Source organism: Cetorhinus maximus, chromosome 29 (genome assembly GCF_964194155.1).
Source record: "Cetorhinus maximus chromosome 29, sCetMax3.hap1.1, whole genome shotgun sequence".
NCBI lineage: Eukaryota > Metazoa > Chordata > Chondrichthyes > Lamniformes > Cetorhinidae > Cetorhinus > Cetorhinus maximus.
Window position 1 is genome coordinate 14,717,505 of NC_135907.1, and position 22,072 is coordinate 14,739,576.

General features: G+C 46.2%; 1 protein-coding gene across 1 annotated transcript in view; it reads left to right on the forward strand.

Annotated features, from left to right (window-relative positions):
• The first annotated feature begins 19,940 nt into the window (after positions 1–19,940).
• The window catches only part of tmem184ba (transmembrane protein 184ba), a 74,893-nt gene continuing 72,761 nt past the window's right edge, over positions 19,941–22,072 (forward strand). Inside the window, exon 1 of the mRNA XM_078531608.1 lies at positions 19,941–20,017. The gene's annotated coding sequence lies outside the window, so the exon portion shown is untranslated. The remainder of the gene's footprint in view (positions 20,018–22,072) is intronic.

Consider the following 22,072-nt stretch of genomic DNA (forward strand, 5'->3'; position numbering starts at 1 on the left):
TGTAACAATGGCACCATTGTTAACGTGCCAGTAAAGCAGGAGATAGTGGAGAATGAGTTACACTGGAGGTTGCCTTGCCAAAACCAATAAAAGTCTGTTCTCATCTGGCGAGATCACCGGCTTGCCAAATGCACGCCATGATTCATATCACAGCCAGTTAGAGTGAGTAATAATGGCCATGGTCACTGAGTAATAACGTAACTTATGGCCAACAAGTAACTCAGACAGAGAGGCCAACAAAGGGACCGTGGAGGCTGTGGAGCTGCAGCCCGGCAATGTGGAAATTGTTTAAAGTGTGTTTCTTTTTCCTAAATTTCTGTGTCTGCCTGTCTGTCTGCCTGTTTGTCTGTCTGCCTGTCTGTCTGCCTGCCTGTGTGTCTCTCTCTCTCTCCTTCTCTCTCTCCTCTCTCTCTCCTCTCTCTCTCTCTCTCTCTCTCTCCTCCTCTCCTCCTCCTCTCTCTCTCTCTCCTCTCCTCTCTCTCTTTCTTTCTCTCTCTCTCTCCTCCCCCCTCTCTCTCCTCCTCCTCCTCTCTCTCTCTCCTCCCCTCTCTCGCTTTCTCTCCTCCCCTCCCCTCTCTTGCCAGTATGCTCTTGGTAGCTGAAGACAATTATGTTTACCTAGCTATACGTGTGAGGAAGGTTGTAAGCATTGTACATAAATGTGATGTAAGAAATAGGAGCAGGAGTAGGCCAGATGGCCCCTTGAACCTGCTCAAAACGCCTGTTCAGTGGGTGTTCCATCGTACCTGATTATTATGGGATCACCTGTAGGGGGAGGCGGTGCACTGCGAGCACCATGGCTGGAGACTGAACCAACCTCTCTACACTCTGAGGGTAGGAGGGAGTACGGGGAATGGATGTGATTTGAGACCCTATTGGAAGAACTCTGCATGCACAGACTACGCTTCACCAAGGAAGTGATTGGCCACCCAGGTACGATGCCACATGACCTAATGTTCAAGATGTTCCCCCCTCAAGGCTGGGGTCAGGGAGACTGAAGGTGACATGAGCGCCCTCCCCACACCCCAATTTCTCTGTCAGCATCCCTACCATCGACCAAGGAGTTGAGGAGACATAAGACGGTAAGAAATAGGAGCAGGAGTAGGCCACTTGCATGCCCACCACCACCTCCCCCCCACCCCCACCAAAGATCCTGGAACTCCCTCCCTAACAGCACTGTGGGTGTACCTACACCACAGGGACTGCAGCAGTTCAAGAAGGCAGCTCACCCCCACCTTCTCAAGGGCAGGAAATGCTGGCCCAGCCAGCGATGTCCACATCCCATGAATGAATTTTTAAAAGATCATCTAAATTTGACAAAAGACTCGGTGGCCCGAATGGCCTCCTCTTGTGTCATAATTGACTCCATAACTTTGAGTCTAAACGGTCAGTCATGGGAGCAGTAGTGCCAGATTTTTCGCGGGTAAGTTGCTTCTGATCTACACCCTCAGCATTGTTAGAGAAAATCTGTGCAAAGCCCTCTAATATTCAACTGCATGTATTTTGTTATAATTATGAGGTTTGTAAGATTGCTATGTCTGGACTGTGCCTTTAATTTAAGGTAAAATGAAGGGTATCATGTGACCTGTTCCGACATTTGTCTGGCAGCAAGCCTGGCTGGTTTGATTGTTAGAGATTAAAGGGATTGTTTTTCTGGGAAGAAGGTGTAAGATGTTTACATTTTGGAGGCAATGGCTGCAGCCTCTGTGCTAACAGTGGGCAGACTGTAAGCCTCCAAAGTCCCAGGAAAGTGTTGCAAATGCCATATTGGAAACAGTTCTGCTTTAAACGGTACAGTTACTTTGAAGGTAAAAGAGAGTTGGAGTCTCAAGGATTGCGAATCAGCATTTCTACCTGGATACAAGGCCCATGTGATTCAAATTGCCATGGAGATGGGCTACGAGAGGGAAGGGTCTAAGATATTTCTGAAAATACACAGACAAGGTTAGCCTGCCAGGGAGAGGGGGAGCAACTAAAAGCAGCAAGAGGCTGTGGTTGACCACACAGGAATGCGGATGGGGGGCTTGCGATCAAATTCCTCAGGAGTTAAAATGAGTGGCGGAGGAGGAAACCTCATTGTGAAATACAGTTCTGAGATTTAAAGTTCCCAGGCTGAATAAGGAAAAGAATAGGAGTAAGCCCTGAGGAGCTAAGAATCACCTTGACCTGGTTTCAGGAGAATTGACTGTCTACTTAAAGACCAGAATCACAGTGCAGAAGAGGCCCTTCGGCCCATCGAGTCTGCACCGACATGTGAGGAACACCTGACCTACCTACCTAATCCCATTTACCAGCACTTGGCCCAGAGCCTTGAATGTTATGACGTGCCAAGTGCTCATCCAGGTACTTTTTAAAGGATGTGAGGCAACCCGCCTCCACCACCCTCCCAGGTAGTGCATTCCAGACCGTCACCACCCTCTGGGTAAAAAAGTTTTTCCTCACATCCCCCCTAAACCTCCTGCCCCTCACCTTGAACTTATGCCGCCTTGTGACTGACCCTTCCACTAAGGGGAACAGCCGCTCCCTATCCACCCTGTCCATGCCCCTCATAATCTTGTACACCTCGATCAGGTTGCCCCTCAGTCTTCTCTGCTCCAACGAAAACAACCCAAGTCTATCCAACCTCTCTTCATAACATAAATGTTTCATCCCAGGCAACATCCTGGTGAATCTCCTCTGCACCCCCTCCAATGCAATCACATCCTTCCTATAATGTGGCGACCAGAAATGCACACAGTACTCCAGCTATGGCCTCACCAAGGTTCTATACAATTCCAACATGACCTCCCTACTTTTGTAATCTATGCCTCGATTGATAAAGGCAAGTGTCCCATATGCCTTTTTCATCACCCCACTAACATGCCCCTCCGCCTTCAGAGATCTATGAACACACACGCCAAGGTCCCTTTGTTCCTCAGAACTTCCTAGTGCCATGCCATTCATTGGATACTTCCTTGTCAAATTACTCCTTCCAAAGTGTATCACCTCACACTCAGGGTTAAATTCCATCTGCCACTTATCTGCCCATTTGACCATCCCGTCTATATCTTCCTGTAGCCCAAGACACTCAACCTCACTGTTAACCACCTGGCCAATCTTTGTGTCATCCGCAAACTTACTAATCCTACCCCCCACATAGTCATCTATGTAATTTATATAAATGACAAATAATAGGGGACTGAGCACAGATCCCTGTGGTACGCCACTGGACACTGGCTTCCAGTCACTAAAGCATCCTTCTGTCATCACCCTCTGCCTCCTACAACTAAGCCAATTTTGAATCCACCTTATCAAATTACCCTGTATCCCATGTGCCTTTGCCTTCTTTATAAGTCTCCCATGTGGGACCTTGTCAAAGGCTTTGCTGAAATCCACATAACCTATATCAACTGCATTAGCCTCATCTACACATCTGGTCACCTCCTCAAAAAATTCAATCAAATTTGTTAGGCATGACCTCCCTCTGACAAAGCCATGCTGACTATCCCTGATCAAACCTTGCCTCTCCAAATGGAGATAGATTCTCTCCTTCAGAAATTTCTCCAATAAGTTCCCCACCACTGATGTGAGACTCACTGGCCTGTAGTTCCCTGGCTTATCTCTACAACCCTTCTTAAATAGTGGAACCACATTAGCTGTTCTCCAGTCCTCTGGCTCCTCCCCCGTGGCCAGAGAGGAATTAAAAATTCGGGTCAGAGCCCCTGCGATCTCCTCCCTTGCCTCCCTCAGCAATCTGGGACACAAATCATCCGGAACTGGAGATTTGTCCACTTTTAAGCCTGACAACACCTCCAATACCTTGTCACTCCCTATATCAATTTGCTTAAGAACCTCACAGTCTCGCTCACCGAGTTCAATAACTTCATCCTCATTCTCTTGGGTGAAGACGGACGTGAAGTATTCATTCAACACTCTAGCGATGTCCTCTGGCTCCACCCATAGATTTCCCCCTTGGTCCCTTGTGCGCCCTATTCTTTCCCTGGTTATCCTCTTCCCATTGATATACTTATAGAATATCTTGGGATTTTCCCTACTTTTACCAGCCAGAGCTTTCTCATATCCCCTCTTTGCTCTCCTAATCGCTTTCTTAAGCTCCACTGTGCACTGCCTGTACTCCACTAATGCCTCTGCTGATTTGCTTCCCTTGTACTTGCTAAAAGCCTCTCTTTTCCTGAATATCTCTGGTCATCCATGGTTCTCTGGGCTTGTTACTCCTTCCTATCACCCTAGAGGGAACATGTTGTGCCTGTACCCTCCCCATTTCCTTTTTGAACACCCCCTACTGTTCCTCTGTAGATTTCCCCACAAGTAACTGTTCCCAGTCTACCTTGGCCAGATCCTGCCTTATTTTACTAAAATCCACTCTCCCCCAATCCAAAACATTTTTTTGCAACTTGTCGATTTCTTTGTCCATAACAAACTTAAACTATACCATGTTGTGGTCGCTATTACTAAAACGCTCGCCCACCACCACCTCAGCCACCTGTCTGGCTTCATTCCCCAGAATTAGGCCCAGCACTGCGCCGTCCCTTGTTGGACCCTCTACATATTGACCTAAAAAGTTCTCCTGTACACATTTCAAGAAATCCACTCCACCCAAGCCCTTAACATTATGGCTATCCCAATTAATGTTGGGAAAGTTGAAATCACCTAATATAATTACCCTATTGTTATTGTTTTTACACACTTCGACAAATTGTGCACACATTTGCTCCTCAATTTCCCGCTGACTATCTGGGGGTCTGTAATAAACACCTAATAATGTGGTTGCCCCTTTTTTATTCCTAAGCTCTACCCACAAAGCTCCATTTGATGCCCCCTCCAAGATATCATCTCCCCTTACTGCAGTAACAGACTCCTTAACTAATAATGCAATGCCTCCTCCTCTTTTACCCCCTCCCCTGTCTCGCCTGAAGATTCTATATCCCGGAATGTTGAGCTGCCAATCCTGCCCCTCCCTCAACCACGTCTCTTTGATGGCTACTATATCACATGTCAATCCTCACCCTTAACTCATCCATTTTACCTGTAATACTCCTGGCATTAAAGTAGAGGCCATCCAGCCTTGCCTTACTCCCTTGAAGCTTATTGCAGCTGTACTCCCTCTGACTTGATTGTTTTACTGTGTAAAGTATATCTGTGAAGTGTGTTTCTGGTTGTGCTAAAAGAAAAAAGAGAATGTTCTGTTTTGTGGTTTAAAGTATAGGTTACGTACAAAGGTAGTGTTTAGCCAATAGAGATTTTAGTCTCTCATTACAATAAAAGTCTTAAAACGTGAAACCTCGTGTCATCTTTTCAGCTATTAACTGGAAGTTCAAATTTCCTCTTAACAGATACCAGTCTCTACCGAGATCATTGCGATTTACATTCCTGCTCCATCTTCAGACGTCAAGTGTTTGAATGCATTAGAGCATCAGAGATATTTTCACGATGGTTAAGTTAATATAAGATGAGTTCAGGATTTGCTACCCGGTCACCTCGCAGCACCTCACCTTGGTGTGACTCATGTCGTTTGTTCCTGGGTAGTTACAGTGCAATGTAATTAGTCTCCATAAACATGATTGAAACTACTGCTGCCCATATCCTAAATTGCACTAAATCCCATTCACTCATTGCGTGCCTCCCCCACCCCTACTCCACTGTCTTTACTGACCTTCATTGGTCCTGGCCCCACAGCACCTCAATTTAAAAATTCTCATCTTTGTTATTAAATCTCTCCATGACCACGTCCCTTCCCTATCTCTGTAACCTCCTCCAGCCCTACAAGCCTATGAGATCTCTGCGCTCTGCCTATAATCGTTCCACCTTTTGTAGTCATGCCTTCAGCTACCTGGACCCTAAGCTCTGGAATTCCCTCCCTACACCTTTCCAACTCTCTACCCTTCTCTCCTACTTTAAGGCGCTCCTCAAAGTCTACCTCTTTGGCCAAGCTTTTGGATATCTGTCTTCATGTCTCAGTGTCATATTCCATTTGACAACCCACCTGTGGGACCCCTCGGAACATTTTATGACGCCAGTGGTGCTATATAGATGCAAAGCTCTTGCTCGTGGGGTCAGCTCTTGGCTGTGCTGTTCATGAGACCCCTGATTCAGCATCGATCCTGTCACTCTATAGATGGATTAACATTCCAGCAAGTTATGCAGCAAGTATTGAACAATATGAAAAGGGAGTTGGAAAGTCCAAATATCGATGTGATCTGCCAAGCGTCCCGTTTCAACAAATTCAAGCCCATAATTAGGGTGTCCAAATAAGCAGTGTGTGATTCACGACAAATTTGATCTATATTAAACAGATATGCCAAACATCTTAAGCATTTTCACTGTGATGGGAGAGGGTTCGTTTTTTTGCTTACAGACTCTGGGTTAGTATGATAGGCCGTTCCCTGCCATTTGATCAATTTATGTAAATTTTAGTCACACAATGTACCCCCATCAAGCTTCCTTGACTTGGGTAGCCTTGACTCTTCTGTTGCTCCAATGATAAAGGGGCAGCTCAAAAGCTGAGCTGGTAAATGGGTGCCAAGCCCAAGAAGCAGGCCTTGGGAGGCTGGGCCATAATCTCATTCGGAGTTAGATCTCAAAGCAAGTGAGAAGGAAAAACTGGAGGAGCCTATGTAGGGAAGTCCAGAACACGAGCTAAAGGCTAACGTGAAGCTTGACATCTATTTGTTTATTTTTCTATTCGTTTATGGGATGTTGCTGGCTGGGCCAGCATTCATTGCCCATCCCTAGTTGCCCTTGAGAAGGTGGGGGTGAGCTGCCATTTTGAGCCGCTGCAGTCCATGTGGTGTAGGTACACCCACAGTGCTGTTAGGGAGGGAGTTCCAGGATTTTGACCCATTGACAGTGAAGGAACAGCGATATATTTCCAAGTCAGGATGGTGAGTGACTTGGAGGGGAACTTCCAGGTGGTGGTGTTCCCATGTGCCTGCTGCCCTTGTCCTTCTAGGTGGTAGTGGTCGTGGGTTTGGAAGGCGCTGCCTAAGAAGCCTTGGTGAATTCCTGCAGTGTATCTTGTAGATGGTACGCACTGCTGCTACTGTGTGTCAGCCTAGAATTTCTTCTGTACACTTCTATTTTATTTTGTACCAGACCAGTTTGCGATTAGATCTGCCTTTTCAAGTGCATTTGCATTTAATTTTTTTAAATGTAGGGACACAAAAAAGCATGAAGGATGGTTTTGATCCATCAGTGCCACACGTTATATAATTTTCATTACCATCATCTTCATTACATGTGCTAGAGTAATAAGAATTTTGATTCTTATTAGGTGATGGAGGGAGTGGATGTTTGTGGATGGGGTGCCGATCAAGCGGGCTGCTTTGTCCTGGGTTATAGAACCATGAAATTGTACAGCACAGAAGGAGACCATTCAAATCTTTGGGTCCACACCTTGCAAAACCCTGCAATTTTTTTTCTCCTTTATGTACTTGTCCAATTCCCTTTTGAAGGGCTGCGATTGAATCTGTATCCACCACCCCATCGGGCAGTGCGTTCCAGATCCTATCCACTCACTGCCCAAGGGAGGTTTTCCCCTTTGGCACCTCTGCTTCTTTTGTTTCTGTGAAGCACATTGGGTCTTTTCTCTCCCCTAGTTGTTGTTGGCCAACTTTGGGAAAACATTGTCAGGCTACCTAAAGGAGGAAATGTGTTTGAAAAGCCTGAAACATAGTGAGGAAAGTCTTGTGGCATGGTGGTAGTGTCCCTACTACACCTCCCTTATCTCGGCAGCCACCGTCTCCCAGGGGACTACCATCGCTGAGGAAATCCAACGCCAAGTCAACTGTGCCAGCGCTGCCTTCTTCAAGCTGCTACAATGTGTCTTTGACAACAGGGACCTTTGGAAGTCAGCAAAGGTTCTGGTTTATAAGGCCATTGTGTTGACCACCCTCCTCTACTGCAACGAAAGGTGGACTGTCTACCGAGGCCACATTAAGGTCCTTAAGAGCTTCCGTCAGCGGTCCTTGCATCGAATCTTGGGGATCAAATGGGAGGACCGCCGGACTAACGTGAGCGTCCTCCATGAAGCTGCGTCTACCAGCATTGAAGCCCTGTTCCTGTGGAGCCAACTCCGATGGACGAGCCATTGAGTCCAGATGCCCAAAAACCGCCTCCCTCGGCAGGTTCTCTTCTCACGGCTCTCCATTGGCCAACACTCAAAGGGCAGCCAAAGGAAAAGTTATAAGGAATACGCTCAAGGCTGCTCTAAAGCATTAACACCACTGACCGGGAGGACAATGCTGCCAATCGCTCAGCATGGCACCGCCTGGTCCATCAAGGCGCAAGCCACTTCGAGGCTCAGCGACTGGACAGTGAGGCAGAGCGGCGGTGACAGAGAGAGGAGAAGGAAGCCAACCCGGGGCTGCGATTTCCACTCCCCTGAACAACAACGTGCCCCCCCAACTGTGGAAGAACATGTGGATCCAGGATGCGGCCCCCTCAGTCACCTGAAGTCTCACCAAGCCTGACGGACGTCATCTTCGATTCTGAGGGACTGCCGACGCCACCAAGTGGCCCTACTCCTGGGCCAGAAGATGTGGTTTCGAGTCCAACTCCGCGATTTGATGGCCACGGAAGGTGTGGCCAAACAGGCAGTAAACCTTTCCGATGTGCCCGATGGCAGGAGGCAAGTGTGGGAGGGTTTCCTGGGCAGCCATACTGCAGAAGGCACTGCCGTGCTTTGCCAAGCATAATCGTGGACCGTTCCAGTGGAAGCGGCCAACGCCCTCCTGGGTTCGGTACCTGAAGGAGGGGGAGGAATCATACAAAGGCCTGTGCAAGCAGGATAAGTAAACATGATTAACAAAGGCAGGAAGCACAGTGTGTATATTGTACCACGTCATAAAAGGAGGACGTTAATGGAAAACCAATCTATGTTGTCTTAGATGCTACGTATTGACAGGCAATGGAGCCCACAATAAAATAGGCTCTTGAACCTGTAACAAAATGAGATTGAAAATGACAAGCGGCTTGTTCCAATGATTAAATGTCTAATGAATGGGATTCTACTCAACTTAGAATAATCAATGCTAAAATGTTGAGTGTGTTCCATTTTAATAAGGAGCTAAACTTCCAGTAACACTGGGCTCAAAGGGCCATTTACAGTAACATTTTATTGCACGTGAGAATGAACCTGAAACAGAGGTTGAAGCTGTGGCTTGGGAAAAAAATTGCTAAGATATGGCCAGAAGCACAAATAGACTGAATGTTTTCACCATGGTAAGGTATTCCCTTCGTTTACTCTCTCTCTCCCAAAAAAAAGCTTGTACTTGAGATTCTTCTTATGTGCCTTTCAAAAAGGAGTAAATCCAGCTCTCTCTCGCTGATCTTCTGGGTAATAACACTGGGCAGCACACTGCTGGATCTAGACCAGATTCCCTGGTCAGTCCTAGAATTGCATTATCTTCCTGAGCTAGGCAGAATTTAAAAAAAAAAACATCAGCTGTACTCTCTGTCCTGATTCCTAGCCAGAGATTGCAGCTGGGGAACGGACATTAGGCGGTACAGATGTGAGACTGGGTGCCCTGCGCCCGGGAGTCTAAAACTCTGTCCCATTTCACGTGTGAGGAACGGCGACTTGGGAGATCATCAGTGATCAACACTGCGCAGAATCTACAGCACGGAAACAGACCATTTGGCCTAACTGGCCTATGCTGGCGTTTGTGATCCACACGAGCCTCCTGTTGCTCCAGTTACCTTCCCACCCTAACCCTATATCTCTCTCCTTTTCCTTTGCGTATGTATCTAGCCTCCCGTTAGATACTCAATCCTATCTCCTTCAACCACTCCACGTGACTACGACTTCCACATTCCCACCATTCTCATGGAAATCCTTTGAAATCCTCTGTTTGGCCTGTTGGTGGCGATCTCTTCATTGTGCCACACCTCCCTGTGCTGGACTCAGCCACAAGTGGAAGCAGTTTCTCTACTTAACCTATTGAGAACCCCTCCATAATTTTAAAGAACCCCATCGCTTCTCCTCTTTGCCTTCTCTTTGCAGTGAAAAGAAGTCCAAGCTTGCCCGATTTCTCTCCTGATTATCCTGTTAATTCTGATAACACCCTTAAGAAATCCTTTCTACAACATCTTCAGTACTTCAATATCCTTTTTGTGCTGCAGACTGTGCTGTGCTTCTGTAACCTATTCCTCTAGATAGGAATCCTGGCAACTTAGCTGCTCTCCTGATGGGCTTATCAACCTGTGTTGCTACTTTTAGTCCTATTTGCATTTTTAAGAGTTCACTTATGGGATGTGGGCTTCGCTGGCTGGGACAGCATTTATTGCCCATCCCCTAGTTGCCCCTTGAGTAGGTGGTGGTGAGCTGCCTTCTTGAACCGCTGCAGTCCATGTGGTGTAGGTACACCCACCGTGCTGTTAGGGAGGGAGTTCCAGGATTTTGACCCAGCGACAGTGAAGGAACGGCCGATATATTTCCAAGTCAGGATGGTGAGTGACTTGGAGGAGCACTTGCAGATAGTGCTGTTACCATGCACTTGCTGCCTTTGTCCTTCTGGATGGTATCGGTCGTGGGTTTGGTCTTTGCTGCCACACCCCTTTTAACTTTTTACCTTCCAACCAATGAGTGACCCCCAATTTCTTGTGCCAAAATGAACCATCTCACACTTCACTATTATCCAATTTAATTTGTCTTTTAACCACGCAGGCAGCAGTCTTGTGCATCACTTCCCCTGGACTTTGATGCCAGGTTCCCTTCACTTTATTGCCTAAATCCCTCAAAGCTGTGCCCCCTACAAATGTTGACATCATTCCTCCGACTCCCAAGTCCAAGTCATTTGTATCAATGATATATAACAGCAACCCTTGCACAGATTCATTAGTAACAGCATCTTTTACTTCTCCCCAGGCAAGACACTCCCCTTAATTCCTACCCGCTGGTTTGGATTTGTAGACATCTTTCTATCTATTCTGCAATGTGGTTCCAGACTCCGCACGGCCTAACCTATGTCCTAAGTCTCTCATGTGGAACCTTATCGAAACCTCCATCGATACCACATGCGCTACATTACTCTTGCCTACTCTTGACTTTTTAAAAATTCATTCATGAGATGTGGGCTTCGCTGGCTGGGCCAGCATTTATTGCCCATCCCTAATTGCCCTTGAGATGGTGGTGGTGAGCTGCCTTCTTGAACCGCTGCAGTCCATGTGGTGTAGGTACACCCCCAGTGCTGTTAGGGAGGGAGTTCCAGGATTTTGACCCAGCGATCTATCACCTTAGCCAGAGCATCTCCAGAAATGAGCTCTGAAGAAGTGATATGGACTCGAAACGTCAATTCTGTTTCTCTCTCCACAGGCGCTGCTGGACCTGCTGAGTTTTTCCAGCACTTTCTGTTTTTATTCCACCAAGAGCTTGTCTTCCTGCCCCTGGACAGCTGGAAGCCCCTCCCTTCTCCTTCTGAATGTTGTCTCCTGGCAACATTCTCTGCAGACATAGGGCCAACATTTATTTGAATGTTTGCTTCACCTCTCCATCACCTAGTCGTTTGGTACTACAGAACTTGAGTGTTGCTGAAAAAAAGAGACATGTCGAAGCTTTTCGTCTTGCACTCATCAGGACTCTCGCAAGAACCCTGACATTGGTAATCTTGCAATTGTCCTGATGAGTGCAAGACGAAAATCTTCCACATGTCTCTTCATTCTCCATCACCTCTTGTCTACTGCCTGACTGATGCCAGAATTCTTCATTGTCATCAAGTCTTGGGTGAGCCGCAGTTTCCTTGAGTTAATCATTGGGAAGACCAAAGCCATTTTCTCTGGTGTCCAGCACAAATCCCTCATGACTGACCGCATCCCCCTCTGTCCTCACCAGCTCAGACTGTACCAGATTGCTCACAAACTTGCTGTCCTACTTGACCCACCCTGCGCCCTCTCCATCACAAAGAATGTCCACTTCCATCTCCATAACACCCCCGTCTTCACCTCTGCCCATTTGTGGCAGGACCCCCAGTTCATTCCTTTGTCATCCCTAGAGTCAAATATACTGATGCTTTCCTGGGTGTATCCCATCCTCACTCTATCTCAACATCAGCTCATTCAAAACTCTATTACCCACATCCTGTCTCATTTGACCATCACCTCTTGCCCTTAATGATTCACAATGACCCCAGTCCCTCAGCTTTGAAGCTCTTCATAGCCTCATACCTTCCTATCTCAGTGCTAAACCTCAACTCTGCCAAACTCTCTGTTCTTCTGACTGCAGCCTCTTAGGTACTTCCCCTCCATTAGTGTCATTGAATCATTTATGGCACAGGAGGAAGCCATTTGGCCCATCGGGTCCATACCAGCCCCCTGCGCAGCAGCCCTGTCAGTCCTACTCCCCCACTCGATACCCAAAGCCCTGCAGGTTTATTTCCTTCAAGCCCCCACCCAATTTCCTGTTCAAATCATTGATTATTTCCACTTCCCCCACCCTCTTGGGCAGTGAGTTCCAGGTCATTACCACTCACGGTGTGAAAAAAGTTCCTCCTCACATTCCCACTCTATCTCTTGCCAAAAAAAAAAACCTTAAATCTGTGCCCCCCTAGTCCCACCAGCTAATGGGAAGAGTTTTTCCTTGTCTACCTTATCTAAGCCTGTCATAATCTTGTGCACCTCTGTCAAATCTCCCCTCAATTTCCTTTGCTCCGGGGAGAATGACCTCATCCTTTCCAACCTCACCTTCTACCTAAAATCCCCCATCCCTGGAGCCATTCTGGTAAATCTCCTCTGCCCCCTCTCAAGGAGCTTTACTTCCCTCCAAAAGTGTGGTGACACTTGCACCACCATTCACAGCTGTGCTACCAGTAGCCTAGGCTCCGCACTCTGGAGTTCCCTCCTTAAACCCCCCATCTTTGCACATCCCACTCCTTAAAACTCCCGTCTTTGCCCAAACACATTGGCATCCTTCCCAATAACTCCTTCATTGGCTCAACCTCCAAGGAATGTAACTCATCACCGCCCCCAACCAGCCTAACCCACATATGGCTAAATATCCTTAAAGCAAATAGGGATCTGTAATAAATGCCCCCTTGGCAAGAGCAAGAACAAATGAAAAATGAAGTAAAGCATTGAAGCTGTTTATAGTAGCAACTGTTTATGTTTGGTGAGAATATTAAAGGATATGGAATGAATGCGGGCAGATGGAATTAAGATATAGATCAGCCATAATCTAATTGAATGGCGGAATACTCTTGAGGGGCTGAATGACCTACAAGAGGGACTTGCATTTATATGGTGCCTTTAATGTGGTAAAACACCCCAAGGCTAGTACTCACAGGAGTATTAGCAAACAAAATTTGAAACAGAGTCACAAAAGGACTCATAGACGTCTACAGTGCAAAAGGAGGCCATTCAGCCCATCATTTCCATGCTGGTCAACAAAGATCTGACTACACTAATCCCATTTTTCTAGTGCTTGGCCCATAGCCCTGGATGCTATGGCAATGCAAGTGAATATCTAAATAGTTCTTAAATGTTATGAGAGTTTCTGACTCAACCACCCTTTCAGGGAGTGAGTTCCAGACTCCCACCACCCTCTGGATGAAAATATTTCTCTTCAACTCCCTTCCTAGCCTTCTACTCATACCTTAAATTTATGCCCCCAGGCTATTAACCCCTCTACTCATGGAAAAAGTGCCTTCCTATTCACCCTATCTATGTCCCTCATAATCTTATACACCTCTATCAGATCCCCTCTCAACCTTCACTGCTCCAAGGAAAACAACCCCAGCCTATCCAATCTTTCCTCATAGCTCCGACCCTCCAGTCCAGGCAGCATCCTGGTAAATCTCCTCTGCACCCTCTCCAGTGCAATCACATCCTTCCTATAATGTAGTGACCAGAACCTGCAGTACTCCAGTTGTGGCCTAACCAGTGTTTTATACAGTTTCAGCATAACCTCCCTGCTCTTGTATTTTATGTCTCAGATAATATAGACAAATACCCCATATGCCTTCTTAACCACCTTATCTACCTGCCCTGCTACCTTCAGGGATCTGTGGATATGCACACCAAGGTCCCTCTGATCTTCAGTACTTTCCAGGGTCCTACCGTTCAAAGTGTAATCCCTTCCTCACTTTTTTAATAATGGGACATTAGCGTTAGCTGTCCTCCAATCCCCTGTGGCCAGGGAGGATTTGAAAATTACTGCCAGGGCCCCTGATATCTCTTCCTTTGCCTCCCTCAACAGCCTGGGATGCATCTCATCCGGGGCCTATGGATTCATCCACTTTTAAGGCTGCTGAACTCGCTAGTACCACCTCTCTCTCTATATTAATTTCCTCTAATATTTCCTCCACCCTGATGTCTATATCTGCATCGTCCTTTTCCATTGTGAAGACCGATGCAAAGTATTCATTGAGGACTTCCAGGTCCACAGACGGATTACCTCTATGGTCCCTAATTGGCCCTACTCTTTCCCTAGTTATTCCCTTGCTCTTTATATATTTAAAAAACTCCTTTGGGTTTTCCTTTATTCTACTAACCAATTCTTTCTCATATACTCTCTTATCTTTCCTAATTACCTTTTTAAGTTCCTCCTGCACTTTTTACACTCCTCTAGGGTCTCTGCCGTAGTGAACCCTCAGTATCTGCCATAAGCTTCTCTTTTTTTCTTAACCCTAACCTTTATGTCCCTTGACATCCAGTGTTCTCCAGACTTGGTCCCCCACCTTTGCCTTTACGGGAACATATTTGCCCTGTTCTCACACTATTTCCTTCTTGAATGCCCCCCACTGCTCTGACACAGTTTTATCTGCAAGTAGCTTGCTCCCAGATATTAGGACAGTTGACCAAAAGATTAAAGAGGTCGTTTTAAGGGACATCTGAAGAGTGGAGGTAAACGTAGAGAGGGTGGAGAGGCTTAGGGTTGGAATGTCAGAGCTTAAGGCCCAGGCAGCGGAAGGCATGGTCGCCAGGGGAGGAGCGATAGAAATCAGGGGTGTGTAAGGGACCAGAATTTGGAGAGGTGCAGAGACCTTGGAAGATGGCAGTGGTTATAGGGTGAGGTGGGGTGAGGGCAGGGGGGAAGAGGCCTGGATAACACAGATGAGAATTTTAAAATCGAGGCGTTGCTGGACTGGGAGCCAGCGTAAGTCGATGAGCGCAGGGGTGAAGGGGCGCTGAGCGAGATGGTGCACATGGCAGCAGAGTTTTGGATGAGCTCATATTCCTGCTCAATGACTGCTGCAAGTGTAACACTCTAAATAAGGTGAATAATGTAATTTTATTAATGAGAGGTGATCTTATTAAAACATAGAAGATTCTGAGGGGCCTTGACATGGTAGATGCTGAGGGAATGTTTCCTCTCATGAGGGAACCTAGAACTAGGGGTCACAGTTTGAAGATAAGGGGTCTTCCATTTAAGACGGAGATGAGGAGGAATTTCTTCTCTCAAAGGGTTTGGAATTCTCTTTCACAGAAAGCAGTGGAGGCTGGGTCATTGAGTATATTCAAGGCAGAGTTAGACAGATTTTTGGTTGACAGGGGACTCAAGGGTTGTGGAGTAAAAACAGAAAGTGATGGAAAAGCTCATCAGGCCTGGCAGTATCTGTGGAGAGAGAGACAGAGTTAATGTTTCGATCCAATACGACTCTTCAGAACCAGTGGGATGGGGTTATGGGGGACAGACAAGAAAATGCAGTTATGGCCATAATCAGATCAGCCATGATCTTATTGAATGGCGAAGCAGGCTTGATGGGCCAAATGGCCTACTCCTGCTCCTATTTCTTATGTTCTTAAGTTCAATGACTGCTGCAAGTCCAACAGGGAGCAGTGATGATGGTGCAGTGTTAATGTCGCTGGGCTAGTAATACAGAGGCCCAGGCTAATGCCCTGCAGGCACAGGTTCAAATCCCATCATGGCAGCTGGTGGGGTTTAAATTCAATGATTAAAATCTGGAATTATAAATCTAGTCACAGTAATAGTGACCATGAAGCTATCACTGATTGTCATAAAAATCCACCTGGTTCACTAATGCTCCTTTAGGGAAGAAAATCTGTCATCCTTAACCTGGCCTATATGTGACTTGATAGGAAGCAGGAGAAGGCCATTCAGCCCCTCAAGCTACTCACCGTTCAAGTGATCTTCTACCTCAATGCCATTTTCCCCACAATATCCCCATATACAGATCCACAGCAATGTGGTTGATTCTTAACTGCCCTCTGAAATAGCCTAGCAAGCCACTCATAAGGTTGCCAACTGTGATTAAATGTATTCCTGGAGGGTGGACTTGCCCCCACGCTCCAGCCATTAGTCGTCCAACACATCCATCCTTGTGACTTCACTGCCTTCCTACACCAATTGGAAAGCAAAGAGACTCAGTACCCAATTGGATGATGCTTGACTGTCAGCCAAACAGCCCTTCCCCACTGCAACTCCCATCCCAACCATTTTCACTATATTTATATCTGGTAAAGAAGAAGGTTCAAAGAAAATGACAAAAAAAAACCCCCAATCTTTTTGAATGTCCCGATGATTTTTCTCCAGGGTTGCACACACAGCAGTGTCCTGGGAGATTGACCTTCAATTCCTGGAGACTCCAGGTCAATCCTGAAGGGTTGGCAACCCTAGCCACTCAGTTCAAAAGCAATCAGGATGGGCAACAGATAAGGTTGCCAACCCTCCAGGATTTCCCTGGAGTCTCCGGGAATTGAAGATTTGTCTCTTGGACATGGGCAACAGCAAGAAGAATAATCACTGGGGCATTGAGGGGTTTTTAAAGGCAATTCTTTTAAACTAATAAACAGAAGTGTTCAAAGCATTGGAAATGGCAGAGGGGTGTGGGGTGGGGAAAGAAGCTATTTGACTGGGTGGGGCAGTTGGAGTTGGCAACAAATGCTGGCCTTTTCATCATGGACTTCTCTATTCATAATTTGTTTTTAATACAAATTTTTTCTTTTTTTTGTAATTTTAGTTTTAATATTTTAATTCTGATGAACCTTCTGTTTTTATTTTCACAATCAGGTGATGGTGGGGTTTACTGACATGGACAGCTAAATTCCCAGCTCTCCTTGAATTGGTTTCCATGCTGGTGAATTCTGCAGCTCCGATGTAACTTCCATTTACCCCTTCCTTTTATTTCCTCTTTAGGGAATTTGTTTTTTTTTTAACGAACAAGATGACAACATGGATGAGCCACGTTAAACATCAAAATGTACACTGTAGTTTATTAATGTTTAGCAGGACAGTCTTGTGGCGCAGTGGGTAGTGTTCCAACCTCTGAGCTAGAAGCTCTGGGTCCAAGTTGGACTTGATGGCCAAGGAAGGTGCATTCATTGTAATGTGGCCAAACAGGTTGTTAATCATTCCAATATGCCTAGTAGCAGAGTGGGAGAGTTTCCTGCCAGCCATACTGCTGAAGGCAACAGCCAACCACAGCAGTACTTTGCCAAGCATCATCAAGGACCAATCCAATGGATGTCCATTGTCGCCAATGCCCTCTTAGGGCACGGTACCTGGATAGGGTTGCCAACCCTCCAGGATTGGCCTGGAGTCTCCAGGAATTGAAGATTAATCTCCCAGGACATTGCTGTGTGCAACCCTGGGGAAAAATCTTTGGGATGTTAAAAAAGGTGGTTTTTAAAAAATTTCTTTTGAACATTTCTCTTTACCAAGTGTAAAAAAAATTTGAAAATGGTGGTGGTGGTGGGGGTGGGGGAAGAGGGGGTTGTGTAGTGGGGTGGGGGAGGCTGTTTGGCTGACAATCAAGCATCATCCAGTTGGGTAATGAGTCTTTTTGCTTTCCAATTGGTCTAGGAAGGCAGTGCGTCGCAAGGTGGCTGACTAATGGCTGGAGTACGTAGGAAAGCAATGAAACCTCCAGGGAGGTGGTATAAGGGGAGGTGGTGGCATAGTGGTATTGTCACTGGACTGGTAATCCAGAGACCCAGGTTTGAATCCCACCATGGCAGTTGGTGGAATTTGAATTGAATAAAAATATCTGGAATCAATAGTCTAATGGTAGCCATGAAGCCATTGCTGTAAAAACCAGCTCTGAAGAAGAGTCATGCAGACTTGAAATGTCTTTCTCTCCACAGACCTGCTGAGTTTTTCCAGCATTTTTTGTTTTTGTTTTAGATTTCCAGCATCCGCAGTATTTTATGTTGTAAAAACCCACCTGGTTCACCTTTAGTACAGGGAGATCTAATAAAATTTAATAGGAGAATAGTTGAGGGGAGGAAATCTGCTGTCCTCACCTGGTCTGGCCTACATGTGACTCCAGACCCACAGCAATGTGGTCGACTCTCAACTGCCCCTCTGAAATGGCCCTAGCAAGCCGCTCAGTTCAAGGGCAATTAGGGATGGGCAACAAATGCTGGCTCACATCCCATGGGAAGAGTAAAGGAAAAAAAAACAGGAAATTAGCACATTCCTTAGATAATATCACCACCTTCAAGACCTCTTTGTCCTTTTGTCTGTGACATCTTTTGGTTATCTCCACCTATCACTGGCCTTCTATCCAGCTCTACCTGTCCCACCCCCACCTCCCCACCTTAAACCTGCTTATATTTCACCTCTTTTCTATTTTTACTTAGTTCTGTTAAAGAGTCATACGGACTCGAAACGTTAACTGTGCTCCTCTCCGCAGATGCTGCCGGACCTGCTGAGTTTTTCCAGGCATTTTTATTTTTGTTTTGGATTTCCAGCATCCGCAGTTTTTTAGCTTTTTTTAAAAAAAAAAACAGGAACCCTGGTCAATTTCAATTTCAACGATGGGTAAAAATGCCCTCTGAACAAGGGCAATTAGGGATGGGCAACGAATGCTGCCCACATTAAAAAAAAAATAAAAGAATATATTTAGTCGGAACAAAAACAGAATTACCTGGAAAATCTCAGCAGGTCTGGCAGCATCGGCGGAGAAGAAAAGAGTTGACGTTTCGAGTCCTCACGACCCTTCAACAGAACTGAGTAAAATTAGGAGAGGGGTGAAATATAAGCTGGTTTAAGTTGGGGGGGGGGTGGGGGAGAGAAAACCTGCTGAGTTTTTCCAGGTAATTCTGTTTTTGTTCTGGATTTCCAGCATCCGCAGTAGTTTTTTGTTTTTATATTTAGTCGGAGTTGGCAAACCCTGGAGCTGGAGGAGGAGGAGGAGATGTTGAGAGATGTCCACCTCCCATGAAAGAATCAACCGTAACGTTTTCTTAATTAAAACAAAAAGAGGCGTTTTTGTTTTGCAAAAATATACTTTATGCATCTTCAAGAACATTCCAAACCGTTTCAAAATCACCATCACCCCTCTCCTAACTATACTTCAGTTCTGCCGAAGGGTCGTGAGGACTCGAAACGTCAACCGTTTTCTTCTCCGCCGATGCTGCCAGACCTGCTGAGTTTTTCCAGGTCATTCTGTTTTTGTATCACAAAAAGTACAATCAGGTTCAGCTTTTACAACATCGGTGCAGTCAACGAATATCACAATCATTTGCAGACGTTCGTTTCCATGCATGTGGAAGTGCCTGTCTCAACCCCACTCCCTGAGCAAGGCTGGGGAGGCGCGGCCCCTTTAAGAGGCTGGAGGGATGACATCACCGTGTTTGTGTGTGTGTGTGTGTGTGTGTGAGAGTGAGTGTGACAGGGCTGGTGGGGGGAGACTGGCAGCCGCGAGTGCGCAGGCGCCAGGGAGCTGTAGCCCTTTAATCCTGGATTGTTCGTGGAAGCTGCGCTGGTCCCCACCGAGAGAGCTGCAGCGCTCATTCCCCAGCCTGGCTTTTGTGCCGGGTTGTTGGCGGCGGCTGCGGTGGTGGGGGAGGAATTGCAATCTGCCTGGTGAATGCATCAACCTCTTTTTTTAAAAAAAAATAATTGTTCTGGCTGCCCACCACCCAACCCACAAACCCCCCTCCCCTCCCCTTCCCACACCCCCCCCAAACTCCCCACCCACCTCCTCCAAACCCCTGTTTTCTTCACGAAAGAAAATTATCCCTTAAACCTGGCCCTTCCCCTGTGTGTCACACAGTCTAATTATCACTGGAGTGAATGCATTTCATCCAGCACCTCATCATAGACACAGCCATGTAAAGAAAGGTAAGGAGGAGAGGCTGGTGAGGGAGTGAGGAAGAGGGTTTCTCTAATGTTTATTTGTTTAAATATATTTTTTTTTCCTCTGATATGTGTTTCGTTTTTAAACTTGAGCTCAGCATTTTCCTTTAATATACCCTGTTTCCCCCCCCCCACCCACCCCTCTCCTTTCCACATCTCCCACACTGTCCAAAGCTGTAATGTAGTCAATGCATTAAATTCCAGTTCATAATGCTAGTGGGGGAATTGCACTTGGTAAAAAAAATCTTTGTTTTCAGGTTTTCTCTCTAAATGCATAATTCTTGAAAACTGCATTTGTCAGAGAACTTTTTTTCCTTCCCACTCCCTCCCCAGCCCAATTTTCACATGGGGTGCTGTTCAATTTTTTTTTTGAAAAGAAATTAAATCTAGTCTATCATTGCTTTCTTTCTCCTGCTCCCGATTCATTGTTAGTTGAAAATGTTTTGATTTAAGTCATTTTTTTTTCTATTCCGGGGATGACATCCTGTTGATTTCTTTTTTTTCCCTCCCTCCCTCAAGTGTTTCTCAATGGGATGTTGTTTCATGAATTTTTGTTTTGCTGAGGTGAAGTGATGTGGAGTGAGTTGGTCTTGTTTCCTCTGTGGACTCTCTGAATACTGGCAGCCAAGAGCCAGCCCTAGGCCTCAAGCCCTAGCAGTTGTTTTTTTCTGGCAAATTGTGTTTAATTTTGCCCCCAGTCCACTGGAGTGGGACTCGGGGGGTGGGGGTGGTGGTGGTGGTGGTGGTGGTGGTGGTGGGAGCTGACCAGTGCTCCTGAACTCTTCCCCCCTCCCTTCATGTCCTCTCCCTGCCGTAAGCTAATGGTTTTACACAAACACTGTTTGGCTACTCCAGAAATGAAGCTGTCACCCCATAAACTACGAGATGTGGTTATTTAAATGGCAGATGCCCTGGCGCTATCTCAATCCTGTTTTTGTTTGGTGGGTGGGGTGTGTGTGTCGTTCAGGCTTTTAAGCTTTGGTCTTGGTCTTTGATATCTGTTTTAATGAGATTGCTTCCCTGATTGCTTGCAGTTTGGTTGACATTTTTTGTGACTGGTATCTATATTTTTGCGATGTGACGTTTAAAATGATTAATCTTGAGTTCGTTTTGGGCCTCCTCATCTTCTAGTTTTGCAGTGGAATGCAACAGGTTTAACACTGAGTGATGCCTAAACCCTCTAAATTGGTTGACATAACCATCCCCGAACTCCTGTGTTTATCAAACTCTTGCACAGCTCCTTGCTCTGTTTCCTCATTTATTGGCACCCATTCCTTCATCCATCGAGTCCCTGAGCTCTGGAAATCCCCCTCTGTCACACTTTTCTCTCTCTCCTTTTTAAGACCCTTGCTGAAGTAAAAAACCCTTACATTGCCCCTCCTGACAACCCCTGCTTTGGTTTGGTGTTAATTTTTATACGTTTTCATTCCTGTGAAGCACCTTTGTGTGTTTTCCTGTGTCAAAGCCACTATGTGAATGCAAGTTAATGTTTTTTTTGTAGTCGTGTCCTTGTGTCAGCGCTTTCCAATGCAGTTCAATTGAGTTTGTTTGCAGTCAAGAAGCAGAGTATGGTGCAGATAGCATATGCTGTGTGCTGTGTTTAATGAAATTATATATTCCACCCCCCCCCCCACCCCGCCCCCAACCGTCTCTGTGGGCAGTCAGTTGGTTACTGTTAACATGTTTTGAATTGGAAAAACTGCCTCTGTGGAGACTTGAGGATGTCAATCAGCATCACCTTTGGCTCCGCTAATCAGCGCTAATCTCCGTTGTTTGCGTCCTATCTGTGCCCGGGCTCCAGTGGGACACCTGAGAGCGTTGTCCTTTGCGGTGAGATACCACACGAAGGTCACGTCCGCCTGTTCCAGCGGATCTTAAAAGATCCCACGGGGGCTGTACGAAGAAGAGCGAAATGGCAAACAGAAAATGCCGGAAATACTCAGCAGGCCAGGCAGCATCTGTGGAGAGAGAAACAGAGTTCAGATCAGTGGATAGTGTTTACGAAAGGACCTGAAACATTAACCCTGTTTCTCTCTCTCT